This window comes from Panthera leo, chromosome B1 (genome assembly GCF_018350215.1).
Source record: "Panthera leo isolate Ple1 chromosome B1, P.leo_Ple1_pat1.1, whole genome shotgun sequence".
NCBI lineage: Eukaryota > Metazoa > Chordata > Mammalia > Carnivora > Felidae > Panthera > Panthera leo.
This window is the reverse complement of record NC_056682.1, coordinates 87,731,678-87,749,533: the sequence shown is the minus strand read 5'-3', so window position 1 is coordinate 87,749,533 and position 17,856 is coordinate 87,731,678. Positions and strand designations below refer to the sequence as shown.

Below are 17,856 nucleotides of genomic sequence, written 5' to 3'. Positions count from 1 at the left end.
AATTGCTAACCTCATCTAAGCTTTCAATCTCACCTAAGCTTTCAAGTCATAATCTTTTTGCTGGTGGAGGTTTCTTGCCTCAATGTTGATGGCTACTGACTGATCAGGAGTGATGGTTGCTGAAGTTTAAGGTGTCTGTGGCAATTTCTTTAAATAACAGAATAATAAAAGTTTGCTGCATCAATTGACTCTTTCATGAATGACTTCTCTGTAGCATATGGTGCTGTTTGATAGCATTTGGCCCAAAGGAGAATTTCTTTCAAACTTGAAGCCAATCCTCTCAAACTCTGCTGCTATTTTATCAACTAACTTTATGCAATATACTTTGCATAAGGTACCTTGTTGTTGTTTTAACAATCTTCACGCATCTTCACCAGCAATAGATTCCATCTCAATGAAATCACTTCATTCATTAGGAGCAGCTCCTCATACATTCAAGTGTTATCATGAAATCGTAGTAATTCAGTCCCATCTTGAGGCTCCACTTCTAATTCTAGTTCTCTTGCCATTTCCACCACATCTGCCGTGACTTCCTTCACTGAAGTTTTGAACTCCTCAAAGTCATCCATGAGGTTAGAATCACCTTCTTCTAAGAGAGAGAGAGAGAGATAGAGATAGAGAGAGAGAGAGAGAGAGAGAGAGAGATCGAGTGGAGGAGGGGCAGAGAGAAAAGGGTATTCAAAGTGGGTTCTGGGCTGACAGCAGCAAACCCAATGTGGGGCTGGAACTCACAGACTGTGCGATCATGACCTGAGTCGAAGTCGGATGCTCAACCGACCGAGCCACCCAGAAGTCCCACAGATGTTCTTAATAGCATCCAGAATGGTGAATTGCATCTAGAAGGTCTTCCTCCATCAGAGGAATCACTATCTGTGGCAACTATAGCTTTACAAAATATACTTTTTAGATACTAAGGCTTGACCATCAAAATGATTTCTTGATCCATGGATTTCCACATGGATATTGTGTTAGCAGGCATGAAAACAACATTAATCCCTTTGTACATTGCCATCAGACCTCTTGGGTGACAAGGTGTGCTTCAGTGAGCGGTCATATTTTGAAAGGAATCCTTTTTTTCCGAGTTGTAGGTTTCAGCAGTGAGCTTAAAATATTCAGTAAACCATGTTATGAATAGATGCACTGTCATCCAGCCTTCATTGTTGCATTTTTAGATCACAGGCAGAGTAGATTTAGCATAATTCTTAAGGGCCTGAGAACTTTTGGAATGGAAAACTAGCAGAGGCTTCAATTTAAAATCATGAGCTGCATTAGCCCCTAACAACAGAAGCCAGCTTGTCCTTTGACTATATAAAGCCAGACACTAACTTCTCTTCTCTAGCTATGAAAGTTCTAGATGACATCTTCTTCCAATAGAAAGCTGTTTCACAGGAGGTTCCAACAGAAGGCTGTTTCACAGAAACTCTGTGGTTTAGTGTAACCACCTTCATTAATTATCTTAAGTCTATCTTCTGGATAACTTGCTGAAGTATGTGCATCAGCACTTGCTGCTTCACTTGGCACTTTTCTGTTACAGAGATGGCTTCTTTCCTTAAACCCTATCAACAAGCCTCCGCAAACGTCAAACCTTTCTTCTGCTACTTCCTCACCTCTCTCTGCCTTCAGAGAACTGAAGAGATTCAGGCCTTGCTCTGACTTAGGCTTTGGCTTGAGGCAACGTTATGATGATTTGATCCACTATGCAGGTTACCGAAACTTTTTCCACGTCAGTCAGCAATAGGGCTCTTTTCTTTTTTTATCATTCATGTGTTCACTAGAATAGAACTTTTAATTTCCTTCGAGAATGCTTCCTTTGCAGTCACAATTTGGCTGTTTGGTGCAAGAGGCCTACCTTTCAGTTTGTCTGGGCTTCGAACATGCCTTCCTCACTGAGCTCAATCATTTCTAGCTTTTTATTTAAAGTGAGAGATGTGTGACTCTTCCTTTCACTTGAACACCTAGAGGCCTTTTTAGGGCTACTTGCTTGCCTAATTTCAAGATATTATGTTTCAGGGAATGGGAAGACCTGACAAGAGGGAGAGAGGTGGGAGAATGGCTGGTTGATAGAACAGTAAGAACACACTGAATATTTATTAAGTTTGCTGTCTTATATGGGTGCAATTTGTGGCACCCCAAAATAATTACAACAGTAACAGCAAAGATCACTAATCACAGATCATCATAACAAATACTAATGAAAAAGTTTAAAATATAAGAAGAATTGTCCAAAGTGACACAAATGGATTACGCAAATGCTAATGGGAAAATGGTGCTGATAGACTTGCTCAACGCAGGGTTGCCATAAACTTTCAATTTGTAAAAAACACAGCATCTGAGAAATGCAATAAAGCAGAGTACAATAAAATGAGGTGTGCTTGATGTATTTTTAAAAAATAATATCAAAATTGACAACTGTGTAGCAACCCCCCCTACATAAGAGATATTCCATTAATAATCCTCTAGGATTCCAGCTATCACCTTCCATCATCTATTCTGTTTATTTACTTTATGGCATTTTGGAGATCTGCTTTCTAATAGCATTGCACAAAAGAAAATCCATATTACTTTTTTTTTTTCCTCACTCAAGTTTATAGACTTTTTTGGTTTTTTTTCCTACAACAATGTATACCTTTTTCCTATAGTGTCTTTTGTCCTTCCTATAATTCTGGAGTGTGTGTTTCACTGCAGGTTCAGTTCTATGTAGAGTGACAGTTTGGACACTATCCAGGAAGATATACAGTGGCACTAGGATGACCTGGCAATGGTTTTGAGTTGATATTAACATAGTATTAACTCATCATCTAAGTGAATGGGCTATCTCACCTTAATGCCTGATTATCTGCTATCTTTCTATGTCTTCAGACACTTCAGTTGTAATTTTAATTAGGTAAAATCCTTGATATTTTATCGTTTGTCATTATAAAAAGCATTTCACTTTACTATTTTCTTTCCTGGTTATTGCTTTAGTAAATTGTTTTTCTTTCCAGATCTAATGAATAGTACTAATTAGTTCTAATTGTTTGTTGATTTTATTGGTTATTTTTTTTTCTAGGTAATCATACGATCCGTAAATAGTGAGGTAGATCTCTTCTCCTTAAATCCTTATGCCAGTTTTCTATGTTTCTTTTTTTTAAACAGTTGGCCAGAAATTTCAGTTTTCTTTTAAATACTAATGGGCAGATAGTGGGCATCTTTGTAATGTTCCCTAACTTAAAAGGAATTAATGCAATATTTTATTAGGGTTTGGGATATTAAACTTTTTCAAATTAATTAATTAAGAATTTCCCTTCTTAATTTGAAAAGTTTTTCAAATTAAGCACAATCTAATATGCTGAATTTAGTTTTTAACAAAAAAATAAACATTTAACTTTATCAAATGTTTTTCTACGTTGATTGAAATAATTATTTTTCTCATTTACTCTATTAATATCTGTCACTAAATACATTAATATTATATCAAAAACATTTGTGATAAAACCTATATTTTCATAATATGTTATTTCCAATGTATTAAGTTTAAATAGCCAATAATTTATTTATGAATTTTGCATTTATTTCCATTAACAGAAGACAGCTATTTTTCAAAGTTTTGGAGAATTCACATGTAGATCTGCCTCAGATTGGAGTCTTTTGAGAGAGGAAAAGCTCAATGACAACTTTAATTTCTTTATGGCTTATTGATCTGTTCAAATTCTTTTTTCTCATTCTCAGAGAGAAAAGTAATTTATTCAATTTTCTGTTGCCATTTACTGGCAGAGATGAAAATTTATCTCAAGTTTCATTGACTCCATTGCTTATGCTCTTAACAACTATAACTATTATCAGCCTTATCTTGTTTAAAAGATGTCTTCCCTAAATATGTAGTATAGAGAAAGAAAGAAAAAAAGAAACAGAGTGAAAACCATGTATATAAAAGATGACTCTTGGTAGCCTGAAATATAGTTTGAAGGCAGACGTAATGAAGGGAGAAAAATAAGGAATATTATCACAATAACAGAGACCTAAGTTGAAGAGTACAGAATGTATGATTACTGGTTGGAAATGAAAGAAAAGAAAGTGGTAAATGATCAAAGCAAGAGAATGTGGAATGAAATGTAAGACCAAATAAAAACCTCTAAAACTGTGAAATCGAAATACCCAGTTTCTTTGGCAAAAAACAAAACCAAACAAAATAAAACACCATTAAAGGAAAAGGCTGAAAAAGAACTGATAGTGAATGAATTCAGTTATAGATCCTGGAGGTGTGAATATCTATTCTTTTACTTCCTAGTGTTTCCTCTCTTGTGGAGTATCATTAGTTTAGCCTTCCTGCTTTCCTTCTACTTTGACTCAGTCTTCTCAAAGAATGGAGGAATGATTTAAAGACCATCTTAGAATATCCCAGCTGCTTATTCCCTGTTTCCTTTGGGGTGAGCCATGTATGGAGAGCATCCTGTTCTGTCCCACTTCCAGTAGTTCTAGAAAATCAAAATTGATCTCCTCAGTGAGGCCCCTGCCCCAGCCCAGAGCTGTGAGTGACAAGTGGCTAAATCTGTCTGATTCTGAGTCTCGATATTAAGATTAGGTGTAAGCCACATTTTCCCAAACAACTTTGACATTCATAAAGTTTAGATTTGGCTTCTCAATCTGCTTATTATTTTGTCCTACTTGCAAATTAGTTCAAAACTTAGGACAGATGAGTGATATTTTTTGGCTTCTTCAAACACCAAGGATGCATTAAGAGTGATATAATATGCATCAGAACTTTTAAATTTAAAGTAAACAGTTGATTTGTTTAAAATGGAAATAAGAGAGGCACCTGGGTGGCTCAGTGGGTTAAGCGTCCGACTTCGGCTCAGGTCATGATCTCTCGGTTTGTGAGTTCAAGCCCTGCATCGGGCTCTGTGCTAAGAGCTCAGAGTCTGGAGCCTGCTTCAGATTCTGTGTCTCCTCTCTCCACCCCTTCCATGCTCATGCTCTGTCTCTCTCTGTCTCTCAATAATAAATAACAGAATGTTAAAAATTTTTTTAAATAAATAAATAAAATGGAAATAAGAATTTGTGAAATATTGACAAAGATGTGAATTAAAATCCTGGAAAAGAATGAAGAAAAACGGAGTTTGGAGATCAGGTTTGAGACTTCCATCCATAGGAAGAAACAGACTGTGTACTCCAGGACATAGAGACTTAGTTGGAATGTTAAGAGGTAAATCAGAAATCAAGGAAAAAGTAGTTTTTAAGGGAAATATTGACAAAGATGTGAATTAAAATCCTGGAAAAGAATGAAAAAAAACGGAGTTTGGAGATCAGGTTTGAGACTTCCATTCATAGGAAGAAACAGACTGTGTACTCCAGGACATAGAGACTTAGTTGGAATGTTAAGAGGTAAATCAGAAATCAAGGCAAAAGTAGTTTTTAAGGAGGGGGAGATTTATGACAGTATCAGAATCCCAGAGGATTTGGTTAGAAGATGCAGAATGCAAATGATGTACTTCAAAAGCAGTATTTCTGTCTGTGGTGGGAGCAGAGCACCACGTGGCTGTCCTAGGATTGTGAGACAGACAGAAATTACAGAATTCTTGAGGTAAGAGTTTATAGTGCCTAAGTACCTACTGTTTCTTCCAGTTCTAATACCGTCCACAAATATGCTTAACAAAGACCCTCTTAAAGCTACTTGTAACCTAAGATGAACAAATGGAACATTAATGAACAGCTTTATGGCACGTGTATGTACAGGTGTAGATGTTGGGGATAGGTGAAGGAATTACATTTGTTAGACATTGTGATAGAAAATGATTGTGCCATAAAACTTCTAGAAGAAAACATAGGCCATAATTTCTTTGACATTGAACTTAGCAACATTTTTCTAGATATGTTGTCTCAGGCAAGGGAAACAAAAGCAAAAATAAACTATTTGGGCTTTCCAAAATAAAAAGCTTTGGCACAGCGATGGAACTATCAATAAAAGTAAAAGCCAGGTGAAAGAACTGTACTCAGAAAAGTATAAAACACTGATGAAGCAAATTCAGGACGATGTAAAGAAATGGAAAGATGTTCCATGCTCACAGGTTGGAAGAACAAATATTATTAACTGTCTATACTACCCAAAGATATCTACACATTTAATGCAATCCTTATCAAAATACCCACAGCATTTTTCACAGAACTGGAACAAAAAATCCTAACATTTGTGTGGAACCATAAAAAACCTCAAATAACTAAAGCAGTCTTAAAAAAGAAAAACAAAACTGGAGGTATGACAACTCCAGATTCAAAATTATATTACAAAGAGGTAGTAATCAAAACAGTATGTTACTGACATAAAAATAGACATATAGATCAACAGAATAGAACAGAAAACCCAGAAATAGGGGCACCTGGGTAGCTCAGCCTTCTAAGTGTCTGACTTTGGCTCAGGTCAAGATCACGTGGTTCATGGGTTTGACCCCCATGCCAGGCTCTGTGCTGACAGCTCAGAGCCTGGAGCCTGCTTCAGATTCTGTGTCTCCCTCTCTTTCTCTCTCTGCCTCTCCCCTACTCACACAATCTCTCTCTCTCTCTCAAAAATAGACATTAAAAATTTAAAAAAAATAAAACCCAGAAATAAACCTACAATTACATGGTCAATTAATTTTCAGCAAAGGAAGAATGAATATACAGTGCGAAAAAGAGTCTCTTCAACAAATGGTGTTGGGAAAACTGGACAGCCACATGCAAAAGAAAGAAACTGGACCACTTTCTTCCACCATCCACAAAAATAAACTCAAAATAGATTACAGGTATAAACGTAAGACCTGAAACCATGAAAATCCTTGAAGAGCACAGGCAGTAATCTCTTTGACATCGGCTGTAACATTTTTCTAGATATGTCTCCTGAGGCAAGAGAAATAAAAACAAAAATAAACTATTTGGACTATATCAAAATAAAAAAAGTTTCTGTCCAGTGAAGGAAACTGTCAACAAAATGGGAGGAGATATTTATACATGACATGTCTGATAAATGGTTAATATCTAAAAAATATAAAGAACTTATACAACTCAATACCCCCCAAATAAATAATCCAATTAAAAAATGGGCAGAAGCCATGAATACACATTTCTCCAAAGAACACATACAGATGGCCAACGAAAAGATGCTCACCACTCATCATCAGGGAAATACAAATCAAAACTATAATCACATATCACCTTATGCTGGCCAGAATGGTTCAAATCAAACACACAACAAAGTGTTGTGTCCAACAAGTGTTGGAGAGGACGTGGAGAAAGAGGAACACTTGCTCACTGTAATGGGAGTGCAAACTGGTGCAGCCATTGTGGAAAACAGTAGGGGGTTTCCTCAATAAGTTAAAACTGGCTACCCTACAATCCAGTAATGTCACCACTGAGTCTCCACCCCAAAAAATACAAAAACACAAATCCAAGGGGTACATAGATCATAACTTACATACATTTATCGCATCATTATTTACAACAGCCAAATAATGGAAGCAGCCCAAGTATCCACCAACAGATGAGTGGATAAAGAAGAAATGGTGTGTGTATGTATACACACACACACACACACACACACACACACACACACACAGGAATATTATTCAGCCATAAAAGAGTATAAAATCTTGCCATTTGCCACAGCATGGATGGAGCTAGCATGTATAACGCTAAGTGAAATAAACCAGTCAGAGAAAGACAGATACCATAGAATTTCACTCATTTAAGAAACAAAACCAATGAGAAAAGGACAAAATGAATGGGGGAGAGACAAACCAAGAAGTAGACTCTTAACTATAGAGAACAAACTGACGGTTACCAGAGGGCATGTGGAAGGGCGGCGGGGGGGGGATGTGTGAAATAGGGGATAGGGATTTAAGAGTACATTTATCATGTTAAGTAGTGAGTAATGCATAAAATTGCTGACTCACTATATTGTACACCTGAAACAAATATAACATTGTATGTTAACCATACTGAAATAAAAATAAAAAAGCTTAACAAAAATAATAAAATACTTAAAAAATATTAGCCACAGAAAAGAATGAGATCTTGCCTTTTGCAATGTGGATGGACCTAGAGGGTATTATGCTAAGTGAAATAAGTCAGACGCAGGAACACAAATACCATATAATTTCAGTTATACATAGACTCTAAGGAATTACATACGAACAAACAAATTTGTTCGTTACAAATGAACAAACGAAAGCAGAAACAAATGGGTAAATATAGAGAATAAACTGACGGTTGCCAGAAGGGAGGTGGTTTGGGAAATGGACAAATTGGATGAAGGGGAGCAGGAGATGCAGGCTGCCAGTTAGGAAATGAATAAGTCATGGCAATAAGAGATAAAGCATAGGGAATATAATCAATGGCGTTGTAATAACACTGTATGTTAACACATGGCAACCACACTTGAAGTGAACATAGCATACATAAAGACTTATCAAATCACTACATTCGACAATGAAACTACAGTAGCATTGTATGTCAACTATACTTCAGAAAATAAATAAATTAATTAAATAAATAAATGAATCAATGAATCAATGAATCAATGAAATTTGGTTTCTGGGCTTGGTTGAGAACTTTCAGTTTTCAGTTCTTGATCCTTCAAGATAAAAAGAAAACGCTAAACAGCAATTTTTTTTAAAAAAACCCTGTTATCTTTTAGTCTTTTCTTTTGGCTGTACTATGCAATTCCTGATTTTCCCATCTCAACATCTTTTTTTTTTATTTTTCTTTCATGTTTCTCAATACTTTAATAGTATTTAATTCTAGAAAAAAATAAGGTTTCATTTGATTTGAGAGAGGATTAGATTGGATTTTCTTTTTACCTCTTGGTTTATCCTCATCTTCAAGTTCTACATTGTAATAAATTAATTCTAACTTTAAAGAGAAGCATGAATTCAGTCTCAATGGGGAAAGATTGGTTTGTATTTTCACCACTGCCTCTATTCAAAGTTATAAATTACCAATATTATTTATCTACATTCAATTCTGTGAATATTGATCCTGAAAGGATATATAAATGCACTATCATTGTCTTTAGTCCCCCCCACCCCAAGCAAATAGAGACTGAATCCTCTAAATTTCCCATCTTATTACAAATATTTACTATAGAAAAATTTAAAGATATGAATAAACATGCAATAATAACTCATGGAACTAGTAATTTGGCCATAATTGCTTCCCTAGACCTATCCTTACAGTATTATTTAGACTCCAGTTCTACCATTGATTGACTTATTTACCCAAATCTCTATTCAACCAAAAAAGATATGTGTCTTGATACATTAGTACATAAATTAGAACATACATCAGATATATCTAATCAGTTTATAGATTGACTTACTTAGATCAGAGTCCATCAACTCTGGTCAATGACATGAAGAGGGAGGGGTCATTGCATGGTATAAATTGTTGCTCATTTGACATGGCTGAAAAGATAAGAAGGATGGAGAGAAAGCAGGAATTAGGAATAGTACATTCAGTACTATGCTCACAAGCATTTTTAATATTTTCCATACACATAATATTACTTCATGTATGGTTAAGAACACCTACTCTCTCCTCAAAGAGATATTCAGCCAATTCATTATGTTAACAATAATTTCCACGGTATATGCTGTTTCCAGTATCAAAAATCCAATAATGATGTTAATGTCATTCAGCAACATTTGAAATTTTTCAGACATTACCAATATAGCCTATATAGAATGTTTGAGGAAAGAAAATACAACATTCAATTATCACAACTTCTATTTAATTTTAAGAAAAAAATTACTATAAATGACATTAGTGGGTCTTAATCTCTGCAGCCAGTTAAGAGGCTATTCCTTTATCCATTTCCATGTTCTACAGGCATTAGACAAATACTTCTGTCAAGAGTTTTTGCCAGATATCTTTATTACAGATGAACCTAAGTCCATGTGGATCATGCCCTGAGAGGTTCAATGAACATTTACAAATGGCAAAATAATGTAACACTTAGGGAATCCTCTGGATTCTACTCACAGCCTATTTGGACCCCATTAATGTAGTAGAAATATTATTTATTATTGAAAATTAGTCATTTATTTATCCAACAATGTACTATGTCTACATTTTAATAAAACACACACAAAATTTTATTCTCATGTGTAATAAGGAGCCCAAACGTTTTATTTCAAATTTATTGGAACCATTATAATCTTTCCTTGTAGAAGTATCATTTCATTTGGTGGTGAAAACCACCAGAAACCAATATGGAGTTCAATGAAATTTTTGAGACAGTTTATTATGTGTAAAGTTTTGGAAAATTCTTAGCCATCATTTCCTTAAATATTACATCTTCTCCAATCCTCTCTCCTCTCCCTTACAGAAGTTGATTGTGTAAATATTAGACCATTTCCCTCTTTCCTCTGTGAAATTTATTTTCCCTTCTGTATTTTTGGCCATTTATCTAATACCATGCCTCATTTTGAGTATTTTCTTCTCATCCATTTTGCAGTCCACTTACTCTCTCCTATTATGTCTACTTAGCCTCATTTTATTTCCTGATTTTATTATTATTTTTGCTTTAGTTATTGTGTTTTTTCATTGTAAGATTTACAATTGGTTATTTTTAGTTTCCGAAATTTTCAGAATTACCCAGCCAAAATTTTCAGAATTACCTACTTCTATACAGTAAAAAAATTATAGCTTATGTTTCGTTGGGCAGCAAGTCTCTACATGAGGTCCCCAATAAGCAAGCATTTACTTATTCTCATAAATATATTATAAAGACAATTATCTACATTACAGCCCCTGTAGATTTGGTTCAATTTTTTTTTCTTAGTTTTCATTTTATTATCTTCCCTTGTGTCTTGTGTAGATTCAAATGCCTGGAGGCTGTCCCTTGACCCGAGGTGCAATTTCCATTTTACAGTGAAACTCTGGGCCTTGTGCAGCTTATGTGATTTTGATTGAAAGAGAGCACGTTAAAGAGTTGAAATACTGGGTAAAACTCCTGGAACTCCTGGCTTTGTATCAGAGAAATTATTTCTCTCTATTAGGGCCTAATTGCAGATGTACACATACCACAGAACAGTAGGTTTGGGGGAGGAGAGGTGTACTCCAAAACTTAAAGTAGAGGTGAGTATCCATGCCAAAGACACCAAGTAGTTCTGAAATTTTTGTGACCAGACACTAGAAATTCACGGTCGCAAACACCTGTAATTTTATGGATTCCGAAGGAAATACATGGCTCCAGAGAAGACTTTCTTTCATTGTTCTCAAGATTGTTTCAAGGTTCCTTGTTGTGGGCACTCATTCAAATTTATTTGTTGAGTTAGTAGAGAGAGTTTAGTAAAATGCCTGGGTCTGCAGGGTGTACAGTTTTCAAATTATAAAAGTCCAATCCAGGACCAAGCCTCTGTCTTTGCAGTTAGTGGTTACGGGTGTAGGTTTTTTTGTTTTTTGTTTTTCAATAGGAAGATGTGGACTGTCCTCCTGGGCTCTGAGCAATCACTGAGATCCAGAGCCTTAGATATTGACCCCATTCATGACCCATATATAGTCAGCTAGCTTGAATGGCTTGAAATGTAATGAAGGCATTTTTATCAGCATTTCTAAGATTACAATATATCATCAATGTAATACAATAGTTAAATTTCACTCAACGTGCAGAATTTTAGAGTTGGTCCAACAAGCAAATAACATAGTTTGGGATATCAAGTCATATAAGTGTATTGAATGCCTTTCCAGATAAAAACAAATGGACGCAATTGTATTTCAGGAGGTATTTTTATTTTATTTTTATTTATTTATTTATTTATTTATTTATTTAAAAAAATTTTTTTTCTTAACGTTTATTTATTTTTGAGACAGAGAGAGACAGAGCATGAACAGGGGAGGGTCAGAGAGAGAGAGGGAGACACAGAATCTGAAACAGGCTCCAGGCTCTGAGCTGTCAGCACAGAGCCCAACGCGGGGCTCAAACTCACGGACTGCGAGATCATGACTTGAGCCGAAGTCGGCCGCTTAACCGACTGAGCCACCCAGGCACCCCAGGAAAGGTATTTTTAAATAAAAGAGCATTAGGGGGCACCTCGGTGGCTCTGTCAGTTAAACATCCAACTCTTGATTTCAGCTCAGGTCATGATCTTGTGGTTCATGAGTCAAGCCCCATGTCCAGCTCTGCACTGACAGTGCAGAGCCTGCTTGGATTCTCTCTCTCTGTCCCTCCCTGACTCGCTCTATCTCGAAATAAATAAACATTTCAAAAAATAAATAAAAAAGAGCATTAGGAATATTATGAACAGCATGCCAACTGCCAGTAGCATCAGCAATTTGCAGTGATATCAGGCACAGAGGGAACAATTGTGACTACTTCCTCTGTGGCTTATAGTATCAGTAACTTTTACCAGCCACACAAGCTATTAAAGCAGAAGATAGCATTTCATACTATCTCTATCTGTGTTTTGAATCTTACATGAAAGTACTAAATTCATGTTCTCTTCTTAACATAAGAATAGTGTTCCCATTGTACAATTCTGGCCAGCTTTAGGTATTCAAGATTTTCTTGGCCATACATGTAACTGATTGTTACGGGATCCAATAACAGGGCTACAAATGAATTTATCTAATCAACAAGAACATACATTCACACACCCTGGATAGCCCTATCAGGTTATGTGGGCCAACATAAAAAAATAGCAAGTCCATCAAAAAACAAAAGCCAAAACAATAGCCATGTTAGTTCTGGTATCCAATAAGTTTAGGAATTTGAACTTCTTCTTTTGGGGAGTTCAGATTGTGTGAACTAGGTCTTAGAATTGGTCTAGTTTATTCTGTGAATATAATTCTCTTAAGTCTGAATTTATATTCAATCAATGGTTTGGGTTTTTGCTCCCTAGAAATAGCCAAAAACAACAACAACAACAAAATTCCAAGTTTGCTTTGGTTTTGTTTTCATGAGCTGGTAAGATCTATTTCAAGTAGGTCTGTTTGTCCCTTTGATCTTAGGAGAAGTCTGCAACAACAGCCAAGATGACTCATCCTTATAACTGTATGATCTTCTAATTTTTAGATACAACACATTATCATTCATGCAGGGTTCCCCCAGACTCTGCAAAATCTAGCCTCCTTTTCACTGGCCCAATTATCCATGATTTCTTTTTGTGACATATCTACTTCACTTTAGAAAGGCTTGCTTGTTTGGGGCCTATAGTGGCTTAGTACCACTTCTTCAAGTTCTGGAATTATAGATGAACAGCCACCATAGGCTCTGGGGCTTCTAGAGTCCATGGTTACTCATGGAGTTCAGGTCTTCTAAACACTGGCCACCTGGCTTGGTCCTGGGCTATGAAATAATATCATGACCGCCCCCTGCCCCCACCCATGGCATATAAAGTGCCTCTCTCAGCAGTTCTGACACTTTTTTATAGTCTCCCTATAGCCACTGTCCCTAAGAAGGAATGTTTCTCATTTCCAAGCTAAGCCAGTTAAACATTGCCACTTCTAAGAACATATAATACAGGGGACAAAGTGGTATCTGTCCTTTCAGTGTTGCCAATTCTCATGCAAATGGTGTATACATCCAGCTAGTACAAATATAAAATAGGGTTTGTTAAGAAAAAATAGTTGGTGGAGTAGGAGAGCACACTAGAACCTCTAGGCTTCCTCCAATCCCCAGAGGCATACTTAAACCAGATGAAGTTGGACTGTATGCATCATCACAAATGTTCTAATAGAACTTGATCTTTGAAATGAGGAGCAGGAAACATCTTTATATCTATGTAGCAATGGAAGGTCCCCAGTGGAAGAATGATCTTAATAGTTGATAATCCACTATTCTTCTATTTAGTCAACTCTGTTAAAGTGTCAGAGGTGGGAAGAAATGTACCTAAGGACTATCCGTATTTGTCTTGTCTCTTAAAGTTACCTCTGCCTAGATTTTAAAATGTAATTCTCTTAGTCTGAGACTATTGCTTGTTGACTACATCTGACTATATCTCTTGCTGACTATTGCTAAGTTTCCAAAGTAAAATTTGAGGCCCAAATGCAGGGTGTATACTGAAATTGGGCCAGCCCGATTTCATGTGACTAACAGCCATGTGTTAGTCAACTATACATTTCTGGCAAAAAGTGGCTAGAAAGTTAAGATGACCCTCAAAGAGGATTTATTTGAAAAGAGTTTCTCTAGAGTCTCACCATTTCCAAAGAAGAATACAGAGTTTGCTACCCCTTGAACTCAAGTCTAGCGAAAGGGCTTCAAAGGTATTCAGTAAAATCTTGGTCAACGTCCTCTACTATTTGTGAGGTGATAAGTGAACTAGTGTCTGAGTCATTCTTTAGAAATTTGAAGGGACAGAAGGGCTGGCAGAGAATCTTTGTCATAGAACATGAGCCACATTTTTAGGAGAATTTCATTTCCAAAACTTTCTAGGAGTGAGAACTAGTGTTTCCTTGGACCAAATATGGACTTTAATTAGATGAGAATTGGTATGGGATCATGGTGGATACCCCCACGAAAACCATTTGGAGAACATTAAAAACAAAACAAAACAAAAACACCAAACAAAACAGACTTAACAAAAATAAGATAAAATCAACACTGGATGTATAGCCATTGAAAAACACATAAGAAACTAGATAAAATATTTACCCTGTGGAAAACATCATAGTGGACTAATCCATTGAAATTGGGGGACGGCAGATGGGAACATTTTCAAAAGAAAAATGACAGCAACTGATGAGAGTCTACAATGTTCAGAAAAGGATAATGCCATCATAGTGCCAAGTAAATATTACTGCTCCCGTCCCTTTTCTGTTCTCCTTCCTTCCCTTTCAAGGATCAGAAGTCAAGGCTATATAAGCAGAGAGCTTGGAACTGACAGAGTGAGAAGAGCCTGACCTTGCCAGCTTGTCTTATTACAACTTGACTTAGCTCAAGAAGCAGGGACTCCAAGACTTGAATTTGTATTGCTATTGCACTGGACCAGGCATGTTAACTTCCCAACACTCTGATTTCTTTAAGTCTAAGTGACCAAGTAATTTTGTTATGCGTAATTCTTGTGAATACAAGAAAAACAAGGTACTCTTTTTATCTTGTTTGAGGAAGAACTAGAACTACAAATAAAGTATCAGCAGAAAAAGCTAATAAAAATTCTTCATATTCATACTTCATGAGTAATACTTGTTTAATTTACTGATTATAATAAAATTTTTAAAAATAAGTTTTTAAGGTGTTTTTAAAAATTAAATATAAAATTAAATTAATTAATTAATTAATTAAAATTAAAATGTTTAGACTTTAGCTATGGCGAATGCTAGAGTGAGTACTTTAACATTTGGTATTGTAACAGGACTGAGGTTTTCACAGAGAGTTGTCACACAAAGTCTTTTCTTTCTAGGAAGCAACTTTATTTGTGCCGACACCGGCTCAGAGAGCTCATATCCAAAAAACTGAGCCCTGAGTGCAGCAGAGTGTAGCATTTTATACAATTTCTACTTCGTCTCCCATACATGGTAACATAGAGACATACAGTCTGGGCGGTCTATGTTACAGAGTTGTGAGGGATGTCACATACATGCACATAACCAGATTGCCTTCCCTTGTCTTGAGGTTTTTACCATATTCCTTAGGGAGGGGCTCTACCACAGTATGACATCTTTTACAAACCATTTGTTTCATTAACAATTTGGATTCCACTGGTTTGTGGAAACTCTTACAGATCTCCAACCTAACATTTCCTTACAAGCTATTTTTAATCCTAGGTTAGGAAACAGAAGTTTAAATCTCAAGGGTGAGATTGAGGTTTGTTTTTTTTTTTTTAATATTTATATTTCTGAAATAAATTACTATGTAATGTAACTACCAGGCTTTAAATCATCCCCATGAAACTGACTATATTCAGAATCAAGCAATGTTGCAATAGAAAATATGGAGAAGGAAAGGGGAAAAAAGAAAAATTAATGAGCCATACTTTAGTAAGACATCTGTACTCTTTTCTCTGTTTGGGCTTTCCATTGTCAGTTTGATTAATGGGATGTCTTTAAATGTATCTCCTTTTGGATATCTTATATCGCAACAAGTCCATTTCATGTTCTTGCCACCAACATTTCCAGTAGATTTCTTCTAACATGTCAGAATGACAGATAAGTTTCCATAGTCAGCCTCATAGAGAGCTCATTATTGTTTCAAACCAGTGCAATTGCCCTGAAGGTCCCCTAGGCAAAGGACCTTTGGAGTGCTATGTGATTTCCAAACCTATGCTGAATAAAGGTGTCATTTATAGGCTTAAATTAAGGGTATAAGTCACCTCTCAAGGTCAAGTACTGGTTTTTGTAAACATTCATGATAATCTCCTGAGTTGATGGGAAATAAAAATGTAAAATATCTTAAATATATCCTATGAACTTTCCATTTTTTCTTACGCAAGCTGTGATTTCATTCATACTATTTGGCTAAAAGTTGTAAACTAAAATGTATGTTAAAATTTATTTAATTCATACATTAATCAGTGCTCATCAGATAAGTGTACTCTTAATCGTTTTTACCTATTTTACCCATTTCCCCCACCCATCAGCCTTCTGCTATCCACAAGTATGAAAATTTTTATAAAACATGCAAATATTTATGTAATTTACTCCTCAAAGACTCTTATCTAAACCATATAGTTTAACTGTAGTTATATCTAGAGATATAAAATTATTTTTCTGTCAAATATTTGTAAAAATGTCTGTGTTTATTAAGAATTCAATTTGTTAGTAAATTGAACCTAATAGAAAAAAACTTGTGTAAAAATACCTATAAATCAATTACATAGTATTTTAAATAGCCTTAGAAGTGTAATGGTCCTGAAAATATAGAAGAATTTAGAATTTTATCAGGTTATAAGGTGTTTAGACTTAGACATTTATGTCCTTTAAGAGAAGACACAATGTATAATCCCGTCAAGTGAGTAACTTCGATGAAAGTTGTAGACTGAGGAGAAAGTGCCGTGAGGTAGCAGAAATAAGGCAAGATTTTTTAGCTCAGGATACTATAACTCTAAAAAGGGGCTTAACATGATAGTTGCAGAGATGAGAACAATTTAGGGATACTTGCAGCTTCTCCTACTAGGCAGAAATTTCTGGTGGCACATGATTTATCTGGAATGCTTTGTATTCTTTTAGTGTGTATCTACCTTCCAGCTCTGGGAGGGTAACTACCTACAGTAAAATTTAAGTGAAACACTGGAATTCATAGTTGTGCATTAAGAAAGACATCGTTCCTCATTTTTTTTTCTTTTTTTGGTATTTTATGTCAAATATTAGACTCTTAGGGTGTCGGCCTATTAGAGTGTTAAAGTGGAATTTTCAAAAGAGTAAAACCATGACTCTCATAAAACTATAAAATGACTACTATCAAAGATTATATTTAACTTATTAATTGCCAAGAGAGCCCATAAGATGTTAAAACGAGTTCAAATGAAAATTTGACTTGCAGAGATTTAGATTATCTATGTGGCAAATTCATTTGTATTGTCATTTGCAGGAATGATTTGTATTTCTGTGATCAACAAACTTACATTGTTATCAGTTTCTACAATTTAACTTCTATCTCTACCAAGCTGTACGCCAATCAAAAGCGCACCCCTCCACAAAATCCTATAATGCTGTGATTCTAGTTAACATTGCCAGAACTTCATACCCAGTAATTTTTATGTCCCTTCCAAATATTCAATTTTTTTTTCCTGACAAGAATTAGAATTCTTAACTTCAAGTTACATATGTAATAAAGTAATTTATATGTGTGATTATTAAAAAATATTTACATTCAATTTTGAAATATTAAAGAGACTTTAAGCTTCATTCCATTTAAGTGTAATATACTTATAATCATTTAAGTATGCAGATTAAAAAAAAAACTGAACTATT

The 17,856-nt window shown here is 35.4% G+C and overlaps 1 protein-coding gene across 1 annotated transcript in view; it reads right to left on the bottom strand.

Annotated features, from left to right (window-relative positions):
• Positions 1–233: 233 nt before the first annotated feature.
• SLC7A11 (solute carrier family 7 member 11) overlaps positions 234–17,856 on the bottom strand; it is a 246,439-nt gene continuing 228,816 nt past the window's right edge. The window contains exons 17-18 of the transcript XR_006201707.1: positions 9,326–9,410; positions 234–589 (exon numbers count right to left, since the gene is read on the bottom strand). The gene's annotated coding sequence lies outside the window, so the exon portion shown is untranslated. The remainder of the gene's footprint in view (positions 590–9,325; positions 9,411–17,856) is intronic.